The sequence below is a fragment of the Lissotriton vulgaris genome, chromosome 11 (genome assembly GCF_964263255.1).
Source record: "Lissotriton vulgaris chromosome 11, aLisVul1.2, whole genome shotgun sequence".
In the NCBI taxonomy this organism is placed as follows: Eukaryota; Metazoa; Chordata; class Amphibia; order Caudata; family Salamandridae; genus Lissotriton; species Lissotriton vulgaris.
Window position 1 is genome coordinate 738549790 of NC_141699.1, and position 13178 is coordinate 738562967.

The following is a 13178-nucleotide window of genomic DNA, read 5'->3' on the forward strand; positions in this document are numbered from 1 at the left end:
TTTTCAAATATTATAGACGTCATAGTACTGATTAATAACCCTTTATCAAAATCTGTTTGTTGTTGTGTTGCATTAGTTTGGGAATATTCAGGTTCTGTTAATAGACTAACAGTGGACTTTTCCATTTGCAGAATATATTGAATGACCAGCAGAGGCAGTGTTGCAGAAGATGATTTCTCTGAGTTGCTGAACCCAAAACAAAACAAAAAAAAAGTTCAGCAGCTTTCGGCTCGATTTACCAGTTTACATGGTGAGTCAAACTCTCAATTTACCATTTTGCTTGTCCTTAAAAGAAGTTCAAGGCATCTGATGGCTCTCAGCTCCTTTTAGTGGGGTATTACGCAAGAATATTATTTGTCAAGACTGAAGCGATATGGATGGCGCCATGGTCATCAGGATAGCTTTTCAAAGATGTTGATTGTCTACAAGGCTGACAATCCTACTTTAAATACTTGTTCTAACAATATGTCAACAGAGAAAATTAGTGTCTTTGAGGTTGAAATGAGGTGTCTTATATTGGAGCAATTGACTTACTCTCGCATGGTGGGAAGCTAATTTAACCTTCCTACCTTCACACTACATGTGTGACTCTTATACTCAAGAAGGATTTCTCTTTAGGAGACTCTGTGTTCTTGTACCTCCAGACCCCTTTCAAAACAGGAGCCCAATGCTTTCAATATTGCAGAGTCCTTTCCCATTACACCTCCCACTTGGTTTGCAGTCATAATTACAGATCGTTACCTAGTGCGGAATTCCTAATGCCTCATTGTTCTGTGTAATTGTCACCCATGGTAATTGGTCAAATGGTGCCCTGACATCATAATGCTACTGCAGGATGTCATCTGACATGAGGGCAAGCAATAGAATACATTTATCATGGTATTGAAATGGGTAGTAGGAAAGACAGGACTCCAGGATGAAGGCAAAGATTGTGAGATTAAATAAACAAGGAAATTACATGAGATGTATTCATTAGTTTTATGGTGTCGGTGATCATAATATTCTCAGGTTCTCTATAGGTGAACTGATAGGGATTTGCAAGAATGAAGATGTTAGAATATGTTGTTTATAGCTTTTCTCATTCCCACTAACTGTAGCATAAACCTTCCTCCGTAAACTTATCAGATCACTTAATGGTCATTGGTGTACCATAACCTAAACGAATTGCTGTGAGCAAGGTACACTGTCACTTGGATAGCAATGAGATCTTTTTATCTACATTCTAATATAGGTGCTAGGGTTGTGTAGAGAGTGGTAGGAAAGGAGGATTGAGATTGACAGGTATGCTAGGTTGAAAATAATAATGAGATTTGAATTATTTTTGAGCTGTGGATTTTCAATATTATAGACGTCATAGTACTGATTAATAACCCTTTATCAAAATCTGTTTGTTGTTGTGTTGCATTAGTTTGGGAATATTCAGGTTCTGTTAATAGACTAACAGTGGACTTTTCCATTTGCAGAATATATTGAATGACCAGCAGAGGCAGTGTTGCAGAATATGATTTCTCTGAGTTGCTGAACCCAAAACAAAACAAAAAAAAAGTTCAGCAGCTTTCGGCTCGATTTACCAGTTTACACGGTGAGTCAAACTCTCAATTTACCATTTTGCTTGTCCTTAAAAGAAGTTCAACGCATCTGATGGCTCTCAGCTCCTTTTAGTGGGGTATTACGCAAGAATATTATTTGTCAAGACTGAAGCGATATGGATGGCGCCATGGTCATCAGGATAGCTTTTCAAAGATGTTGATTGTCTACAAGGCTGACAATCCTACTTTAAATACTTGTTCTAACAATATGTCAACTGAGAAAATTAGTGTCTTTGAGGTTGAAATGAGGTGTCTTATATTGGAGCAATTGACTTACTCTCGCATGGAGGGAAGCTAATTTAACCTTCCTACCTTCACACTGCATGTGTGACTCTTATATTCAAGAAGGATTTCTCTTTAGGAGACTCTGTGTTCTTGTACCTCCAGACCCCTTTCAAAACAGGAGCCCAATGCTTTCAATATTGCAGAGTCCTTTCCTATTACACCTCCCACTTGGCTTGCAGTCATAATTACAGATCGTTACCTAGTGCGGAAGTCCTAATGCCTCATTGTTCTGTGTAATTGTCACCCATGGCAATTGGTCAAATGGTGCCCTGACATCATAATGCTACTGCAGGATGTCATCTGACATGATGGCAAGCAATAGAATACATTTATCATGGTATTGAAATGGGTAGTAGGAAAGACAGGACTCCAGGCTGAAGGCAAAGATTGTGAGATTAAATAAACAAGGAAATTACATCAGATTTATTCATTAGTTTTATGGTGTCGGTGATCATAATATTCTCAGGTTCTCTATAGGTGAACTGATGGGGATTTGCAAGAATGAAGATGTCAGAATATGTTGTTTATAGCTTTTCTCATTCCCACTAACTGTAGCATAAACCTTCCTCCGTAAACTTATCTGATCACTTAATGGTCATTGGTGTACCATAACCTAAAAGAATTGCTGTGAGCAGGGTACGCTGTTGCTTTGGTAGCAATGAGATCTTTTTATCTACATTCTAATATAGGTGCTAGGGTTGTGTAGAGAGTGGTAGGAAAGGAGGATTAAGATTGACAGGTATGCTAGGTTGAAAATTATATTGAAATTTGAATTCTTTTTGAGCTGTGGATTTTTAAATATTATAGACGTCATAGTACTGATTAATAACCCTTTATCAAAATCTGTTTGTTGTTGTGTTGCATTAGTTTGGGAATATTCAGGTTCTGTTAATAGACTAACAGTGGACTTTTCCATTTGCAGAATATATTGAATGACCAGCAGAGGCAGTGTTGCAGAAGATGATTTCTCTGAGTTGCTGAACCCAAAACAAAACAAAAAAAAAGTTCAGCAGCTTTCGGCTCGATTTACCAGTTTACATGGTGAGTCAAACTCTCAATTTACCATTTTGCTTGTCCTTAAAAGAAGTTCAAGGCATCTGATGGCTCTCAGCTCCTTTTAGTGGGGTATTACGCAAGAATATTATTTGTCAAGACTGAAGCGATATGGATGGCGCCATGGTCATCAGGATAGCTTTTCAAAGATGTTGATTGTCTACAAGGCTGACAATCCTACTTTAAATACTTGTTCTAACAATATGTCAACAGAGAAAATTAGTGTCTTTGAGGTTGAAATGAGGTGTCTTATATTGGAGCAATTGACTTACTCTCGCATGGTGGGAAGCTAATTTAACCTTCCTACCTTCACACTACATGTGTGACTCTTATACTCAAGAAGGATTTCTCTTTAGGAGACTCTGTGTTCTTGTACCTCCAGACCCCTTTCAAAACAGGAGCCCAATGCTTTCAATATTGCAGAGTCCTTTCCCATTACACCTCCCACTTGGTTTGCAGTCATAATTACAGATCGTTACCTAGTGCGGAATTCCTAATGCCTCATTGTTCTGTGTAATTGTCACCCATGGTAATTGGTCAAATGGTGCCCTGACATCATAATGCTACTGCAGGATGTCATCTGACATGAGGGCAAGCAATAGAATACATTTATCATGGTATTGAAATGGGTAGTAGGAAAGACAGGACTCCAGGATGAAGGCAAAGATTGTGAGATTAAATAAACAAGGAAATTACATGAGATGTATTCATTAGTTTTATGGTGTCGGTGATCATAATATTCTCAGGTTCTCTATAGGTGAACTGATGGGGATTTGCAAGAATGAAGATGTCAGAATATGTTGTTTATAGCTTTTCTCATTCCCACTAACTGTAGCATAAACCTTCCTCCGTAAACTTATCTGATCACTTAATGGTCATTGGTGTACCATAACCTAAAAGAATTGCTGTGAGCAGGGTACGCTGTTGCTTTGGTAGCAATGAGATCTTTTTATCTACATTCTAATATAGGTGCTAGGGTTGTGTAGAGAGTGGTAGGAAATGAGGATTAAGATTGACAGGTATGCTAGGTTGAAAATTATATTGAAATTTGAATTCTTTTTGAGCTGTGGATTTTTAAATATTATAGACGTCATAGTACTGATTAATAACCCTTTATCAAAATCTGTTTGTTGTTGTGTTGCATTAGTTTGGGAATATTCAGGTTCTGTTAATAGACTAACAGTGGACTTTTCCATTTGCAGAATATATTGAATGACCAGCAGAGGCAGTGTTGCAGAAGATGATTTCTCTGAGTTGCTGAACCCAAAACAAAACAAAAAAAAAGTTCAGCAGCTTTCGGCTCGATTTACCAGTTTACATGGTGAGTCAAACTCTCAATTTACCATTTTGCTTGTCCTTAAAAGAAGTTCAAGGCATCTGATGGCTCTCAGCTCCTTTTAGTGGGGTATTACGCAAGAATATTATTTGTCAAGACTGAAGCGATATGGATGGCGCCATGGTCATCAGGATAGCTTTTCAAAGATGTTGATTGTCTACAAGGCTGACAATCCTACTTTAAATACTTGTTCTAACAATATGTCAACAGAGAAAATTAGTGTCTTTGAGGTTGAAATGAGGTGTCTTATATTGGAGCAATTGACTTACTCTCGCATGGTGGGAAGCTAATTTAACCTTCCTACCTTCACACTACATGTGTGACTCTTATACTCAAGAAGGATTTCTCTTTAGGAGACTCTGTGTTCTTGTACCTCCAGACCCCTTTCAAAACAGGAGCCCAATGCTTTCAATATTGCAGAGTCCTTTCCCATTACACCTCCCACTTGGTTTGCAGTCATAATTACAGATCGTTACCTAGTGCGGAATTCCTAATGCCTCATTGTTCTGTGTAATTGTCACCCATGGTAATTGGTCAAATGGTGCCCTGACATCATAATGCTACTGCAGGATGTCATCTGACATGAGGGCAAGCAATAGAATACATTTATCATGGTATTGAAATGGGTAGTAGGAAAGACAGGACTCCAGGATGAAGGCAAAGATTGTGAGATTAAATAAACAAGGAAATTACATGAGATGTATTCATTAGTTTTATGGTGTCGGTGATCATAATATTCTCAGGTTCTCTATAGGTGAACTGATAGGGATTTGCAAGAATGAAGATGTTAGAATATGTTGTTTATAGCTTTTCTCATTCCCACTAACTGTAGCATAAACCTTCCTCCGTAAACTTATCAGATCACTTAATGGTCATTGGTGTACCATAACCTAAACGAATTGCTGTGAGCAAGGTACACTGTCACTTGGATAGCAATGAGATCTTTTTATCTACATTCTAATATAGGTGCTAGGGTTGTGTAGAGAGTGGTAGGAAAGGAGGATTGAGATTGACAGGTATGCTAGGTTGAAAATAATAATGAGATTTGAATTATTTTTGAGCTGTGGATTTTCAATATTATAGACGTCATAGTACTGATTAATAACCCTTTATCAAAATCTGTTTGTTGTTGTGTTGCATTAGTTTGGGAATATTCAGGTTCTGTTAATAGACTAACAGTGGACTTTTCCATTTGCAGAATATATTGAATGACCAGCAGAGGCAGTGTTGCAGAATATGATTTCTCTGAGTTGCTGAACCCAAAACAAAACAAAAAAAAAGTTCAGCAGCTTTCGGCTCGATTTACCAGTTTACACGGTGAGTCAAACTCTCAATTTACCATTTTGCTTGTCCTTAAAAGAAGTTCAACGCATCTGATGGCTCTCAGCTCCTTTTAGTGGGGTATTACGCAAGAATATTATTTGTCAAGACTGAAGCGATATGGATGGCGCCATGGTCATCAGGATAGCTTTTCAAAGATGTTGATTGTCTACAAGGCTGACAATCCTACTTTAAATACTTGTTCTAACAATATGTCAACTGAGAAAATTAGTGTCTTTGAGGTTGAAATGAGGTGTCTTATATTGGAGCAATTGACTTACTCTCGCATAGAGGGAAGCTAATTTAACCTTCCTACCTTCACACTGCATGTGTGACTCTTATATTCAAGAAGGATTTCTCTTTAGGAGACTCTGTGTTCTTGTACCTCCAGACCCCTTTCAAAACAGGAGCCCAATGCTTTCAATATTGCAGAGTCCTTTCCTATTACACCTCCCACTTGGCTTGCAGTCATAATTACAGATCGTTACCTAGTGCGGAATTCCTAATGCCTCATTGTTCTGTGTAATTGTCACCCATGGCAATTGGTCAAATGGTGCCCTGACATCATAATGCTACTGCAGGATGTCATCTGACATGATGGCAAGCAATAGAATACATTTATCATGGTATTGAAATGGGTAGTAGGAAAGACAGGACTCCAGGCTGAAGGCAAAGATTGTGAGATTAAATAAACAAGGAAATTACATCAGATTTATTCATTAGTTTTATGGTGTCGGTGATCATAATATTCTCAGGTTCTCTATAGGTGAACTGATGGGGATTTGCAAGAATGAAGATGTCAGAATATGTTGTTTATAGCTTTTCTCATTCCCACTAACTGTAGCATAAACCTTCCTCCGTAAACTTATCTGATCACTTAATGGTCATTGGTGTACCATAACCTAAAAGAATTGCTGTGAGCAGGGTACGCTGTTGCTTTGGTAGCAATGAGATCTTTTTATCTACATTCTAATATAGGTGCTAGGGTTGTGTAGAGAGTGGTAGGAAATGAGGATTAAGATTGACAGGTATGCTAGGTTGAAAATTATATTGAAATTTGAATTCTTTTTGAGCTGTGGATTTTTAAATATTATAGACGTCATAGTACTGATTAATAACCCTTTATCAAAATCAGTTTGTTGTTGTGTTGCATTAGTTTGGGAATATTCAGGTTCTGTTAATAGACTAACAGTGGACTTTTCCATTTGCAGAATATATTGAATGACCAGCAGAGGCAGTGTTGCAGAAGATGATTTCTCTGAGTTGCTGAACCCAAAACAAAACAAAAAAAAAGTTCAGCAGCTTTCGGCTCGATTTACCAGTTTACATGGTGAGTCAAACTCTCAATTTACCATTTTGCTTGTCCTTAAAAGAAGTTCAAGGCATCTGATGGCTCTCAGCTCCTTTTAGTGGGGTATTACGCAAGAATATTATTTGTCAAGACTGAAGCGATATGGATGGCGCCATGGTCATCAGGATAGCTTTTCAAAGATGTTGATTGTCTACAAGGCTGACAATCCTACTTTAAATACTTGTTCTAACAATATGTCAACAGAGAAAATTAGTGTCTTTGAGGTTGAAATGAGGTGTCTTATATTGGAGCAATTGACTTACTCTCGCATGGTGGGAAGCTAATTTAACCTTCCTACCTTCACACTACATGTGTGACTCTTATACTCAAGAAGGATTTCTCTTTAGGAGACTCTGTGTTCTTGTACCTCCAGACCCCTTTCAAAACAGGAGCCCAATGCTTTCAATATTGCAGAGTCCTTTCCCATTACACCTCCCACTTGGTTTGCAGTCATAATTACAGATCGTTACCTAGTGCGGAATTCCTAATGCCTCATTGTTCTGTGTAATTGTCACCCATGGTAATTGGTCAAATGGTGCCCTGACATCATAATGCTACTGCAGGATGTCATCTGACATGAGGGCAAGCAATAGAATACATTTATCATGGTATTGAAATGGGTAGTAGGAAAGACAGGACTCCAGGATGAAGGCAAAGATTGTGAGATTAAATAAACAAGGAAATTACATGAGATTTATTCATTAGTTTTATGGTGTCGGTGATCATAATATTCTCAGGTTCTCTATAGGTGAACTGATGGGGATTTGCAAGAATGAAGATGTCAGGATATGTTGTTTATAGCTTTTCTCATTCCCACTAACTGTAGCATAAACCTTCCTCCGTAAACTTATCTGATCACTTAATGGTCATTGGTGTACCATAACCTAAAAGAATTGCTGTGAGCAGGGTACGCTGTTGCTTTGGTAGCAATGAGATCTTTTTATCTACATTCTAATATAGGTGCTAGGGTTGTGTAGAGAGTGGTAGGAAAGGAGGATTAAGATTGACAGGTATGCTAGGTTGAAAATTATATTGAAATTTGAATTCTTTTTGAGCTGTGGATTTTTAAATATTATAGACGTCATAGTACTGATTAATAACCCTTTATCAAAATCTGTTTGTTGTTGTGTTGCATTAGTTTGGGAATATTCAGGTTCTGTTAATAGACTAACAGTGGACTTTTCCATTTGCAGAATATATTGAATGACCAGCAGAGGCAGTGTTGCAGAAGATGATTTCTCTGAGTTGCTGAACCCAAAACAAAACAAAAAAAAAGTTCAGCAGCTTTCGGCTCGATTTACCAGTTTACATGGTGAGTCAAACTCTCAATTTACCATTTTGCTTGTCCTTAAAAGAAGTTCAAGGCATCTGATGGCTCTCAGCTCCTTTTAGTGGGGTATTACGCAAGAATATTATTTGTCAAGACTGAAGCGATATGGATGGCGCCATGGTCATCAGGATAGCTTTTCAAAGATGTTGATTGTCTACAAGGCTGACAATCCTACTTTAAATACTTGTTCTAACAATATGTCAACAGAGAAAATTAGTGTCTTTGAGGTTGAAATGAGGTGTCCTATATTGGAGCAATTGACTTACTCTCGCATGGTGGGAAGCTAATTTAACCTTCCTACCTTCACACTACATGTGTGACTCTTATACTCAAGAAGGATTTCTCTTTAGGAGACTCTGTGTTCTTGTACCTCCAGACCCCTTTCAAAACAGGAGCCCAATGCTTTCAATATTGCAGAGTCCTTTCCCATTACACCTCCCACTTGGTTTGCAGTCATAATTACAGATCGTTACCTAGTGCGGAATTCCTAATGCCTCATTGTTCTGTGTAATTGTCACCCATGGTAATTGGTCAAATGGTGCCCTGACATCATAATGCTACTGCAGGATGTCATCTGACATGAGGGCAAGCAATAGAATACATTTATCATGGTATTGAAATGGGTAGTAGGAAAGACAGGACTCCAGGATGAAGGCAAAGATTGTGAGATTAAATAAACAAGGAAATTACATGAGATGTATTCATTAGTTTTATGGTGTCGGTGATCATAATATTCTCAGGTTCTCTATAGGTGAACTGATGGGGATTTGCAAGAATGAAGATGTCAGAATATGTTGTTTATAGCTTTTCTCATTCCCACTAACTGTAGCATAAACCTTCCTCCGTAAACTTATCTGATCACTTAATGGTCATTGGTGTACCATAACCTAAAAGAATTGCTGTGAGCAGGGTACGCTGTTGCTTTGGTAGCAATGAGATCTTTTTATCTACATTCTAATATAGGTGCTAGGGTTGTGTAGAGAGTGGTAGGAAATGAGGATTAAGATTGACAGGTATGCTAGGTTGAAAATTATATTGAAATTTGAATTCTTTTTGAGCTGTGGATTTTTAAATATTATAGACGTCATAGTACTGATTAATAACCCTTTATCAAAATCTGTTTGTTGTTGTGTTGCATTAGTTTGGGAATATTCAGGTTCTGTTAATAGACTAACAGTGGACTTTTCCATTTGCAGAATATATTGAATGACCAGCAGAGGCAGTGTTGCAGAAGATGATTTCTCTGAGTTGCTGAACCCAAAACAAAACAAAAAAAAAGTTCAGCAGCTTTCGGCTCGATTTACCAGTTTACATGGTGAGTCAAACTCTCAATTTACCATTTTGCTTGTCCTTAAAAGAAGTTCAAGGCATCTGATGGCTCTCAGCTCCTTTTAGTGGGGTATTACGCAAGAATATTATTTGTCAAGACTGAAGCGATATGGATGGCGCCATGGTCATCAGGATAGCTTTTCAAAGATGTTGATTGTCTACAAGGCTGACAATCCTACTTTAAATACTTGTTCTAACAATATGTCAACAGAGAAAATTAGTGTCTTTGAGGTTGAAATGAGGTGTCTTATATTGGAGCAATTGACTTACTCTCGCATGGTGGGAAGCTAATTTAACCTTCCTACCTTCACACTACATGTGTGACTCTTATACTCAAGAAGGATTTCTCTTTAGGAGACTCTGTGTTCTTGTACCTCCAGACCCCTTTCAAAACAGGAGCCCAATGCTTTCAATATTGCAGAGTCCTTTCCCATTACACCTCCCACTTGGTTTGCAGTCATAATTACAGATCGTTACCTAGTGCGGAATTCCTAATGCCTCATTGTTCTGTGTAATTGTCACCCATGGTAATTGGTCAAATGGTGCCCTGACATCATAATGCTACTGCAGGATGTCATCTGACATGAGGGCAAGCAATAGAATACATTTATCATGGTATTGAAATGGGTAGTAGGAAAGACAGGACTCCAGGATGAAGGCAAAGATTGTGAGATTAAATAAACAAGGAAATTACATGAGATGTATTCATTAGTTTTATGGTGTCGGTGATCATAATATTCTCAGGTTCTCTATAGGTGAACTGATAGGGATTTGCAAGAATGAAGATGTTAGAATATGTTGTTTATAGCTTTTCTCATTCCCACTAACTGTAGCATAAACCTTCCTCCGTAAACTTATCAGATCACTTAATGGTCATTGGTGTACCATAACCTAAACGAATTGCTGTGAGCAAGGTACACTGTCACTTGGATAGCAATGAGATCTTTTTATCTACATTCTAATATAGGTGCTAGGGTTGTGTAGAGAGTGGTAGGAAAGGAGGATTGAGATTGACAGGTATGCTAGGTTGAAAATAATAATGAGATTTGAATTATTTTTGAGCTGTGGATTTTCAATATTATAGACGTCATAGTACTGATTAATAACCCTTTATCAAAATCTGTTTGTTGTTGTGTTGCATTAGTTTGGGAATATTCAGGTTCTGTTAATAGACTAACAGTGGACTTTTCCATTTGCAGAATATATTGAATGACCAGCAGAGGCAGTGTTGCAGAATATGATTTCTCTGAGTTGCTGAACCCAAAACAAAACAAAAAAAAAGTTCAGCAGCTTTCGGCTCGATTTACCAGTTTACACGGTGAGTCAAACTCTCAATTTACCATTTTGCTTGTCCTTAAAAGAAGTTCAACGCATCTGATGGCTCTCAGCTCCTTTTAGTGGGGTATTACGCAAGAATATTATTTGTCAAGACTGAAGCGATATGGATGGCGCCATGGTCATCAGGATAGCTTTTCAAAGATGTTGATTGTCTACAAGGCTGACAATCCTACTTTAAATACTTGTTCTAACAATATGTCAACTGAGAAAATTAGTGTCTTTGAGGTTGAAATGAGGTGTCTTATATTGGAGCAATTGACTTACTCTCGCATAGAGGGAAGCTAATTTAACCTTCCTACCTTCACACTGCATGTGTGACTCTTATATTCAAGAAGGATTTCTCTTTAGGAGACTCTGTGTTCTTGTACCTCCAGACCCCTTTCAAAACAGGAGCCCAATGCTTTCAATATTGCAGAGTCCTTTCCTATTACACCTCCCACTTGGCTTGCAGTCATAATTACAGATCGTTACCTAGTGCGGAATTCCTAATGCCTCATTGTTCTGTGTAATTGTCACCCATGGCAATTGGTCAAATGGTGCCCTGACATCATAATGCTACTGCAGGATGTCATCTGACATGATGGCAAGCAATAGAATACATTTATCATGGTATTGAAATGGGTAGTAGGAAAGACAGGACTCCAGGCTGAAGGCAAAGATTGTGAGATTAAATAAACAAGGAAATTACATCAGATTTATTCATTAGTTTTATGGTGTCGGTGATCATAATATTCTCAGGTTCTCTATAGGTGAACTGATGGGGATTTGCAAGAATGAAGATGTCAGAATATGTTGTTTATAGCTTTTCTCATTCCCACTAACTGTAGCATAAACCTTCCTCCGTAAACTTATCTGATCACTTAATGGTCATTGGTGTACCATAACCTAAAAGAATTGCTGTGAGCAGGGTACGCTGTTGCTTTGGTAGCAATGAGATCTTTTTATCTACATTCTAATATAGGTGCTAGGGTTGTGTAGAGAGTGGTAGGAAATGAGGATTAAGATTGACAGGTATGCTAGGTTGAAAATTATATTGAAATTTGAATTCTTTTTGAGCTGTGGATTTTTAAATATTATAGACGTCATAGTACTGATTAATAACCCTTTATCAAAATCTGTTTGTTGTTGTGTTGCATTAGTTTGGGAATATTCAGGTTCTGTTAATAGACTAACAGTGGACTTTTCCATTTGCAGAATATATTGAATGACCAGCAGAGGCAGTGTTGCAGAAGATGATTTCTCTGAGTTGCTGAACCCAAAACAAAACAAAAAAAAAGTTCAGCAGCTTTCGGCTCGATTTACCAGTTTACATGGTGAGTCAAACTCTCAATTTACCATTTTGCTTGTCCTTAAAAGAAGTTCAAGGCATCTGATGGCTCTCAGCTCCTTTTAGTGGGGTATTACGCAAGAATATTATTTGTCAAGACTGAAGCGATATGGATGGCGCCATGGTCATCAGGATAGCTTTTCAAAGATGTTGATTGTCTACAAGGCTGACAATCCTACTTTAAATACTTGTTCTAACAATATGTCAACAGAGAAAATTAGTGTCTTTGAGGTTGAAATGAGGTGTCTTATATTGGAGCAATTGACTTACTCTCGCATGGTGGGAAGCTAATTTAACCTTCCTACCTTCACACTACATGTGTGACTCTTATACTCAAGAAGGATTTCTCTTTAGGAGACTCTGTGTTCTTGTACCTCCAGACCCCTTTCAAAACAGGAGCCCAATGCTTTCAATATTGCAGAGTCCTTTCCCATTACACCTCCCACTTGGTTTGCAGTCATAATTACAGATCGTTACCTAGTGCGGAATTCCTAATGCCTCATTGTTCTGTGTAATTGTCACCCATGGTAATTGGTCAAATGGTGCCCTGACATCATAATGCTACTGCAGGATGTCATCTGACATGAGGGCAAGCAATAGAATACATTTATCATGGTATTGAAATGGGTAGTAGGAAAGACAGGACTCCAGGATGAAGGCAAAGATTGTGAGATTAAATAAACAAGGAAATTACATGAGATGTATTCATTAGTTTTATGGTGTCGGTGATCATAATATTCTCAGGTTCTCTATAGGTGAACTGATAGGGATTTGCAAGAATGAAGATGTCAGAATATGTTGTTTATAGCTTTTCTCATTCCCACTAACTGTAGCATAAACCTTCCTCCGTAAACTTATCAGATCACTTAATGGTCATTGGTGTACCATAACCTAAACGAATTGCTGTGAGCAAGGTACAC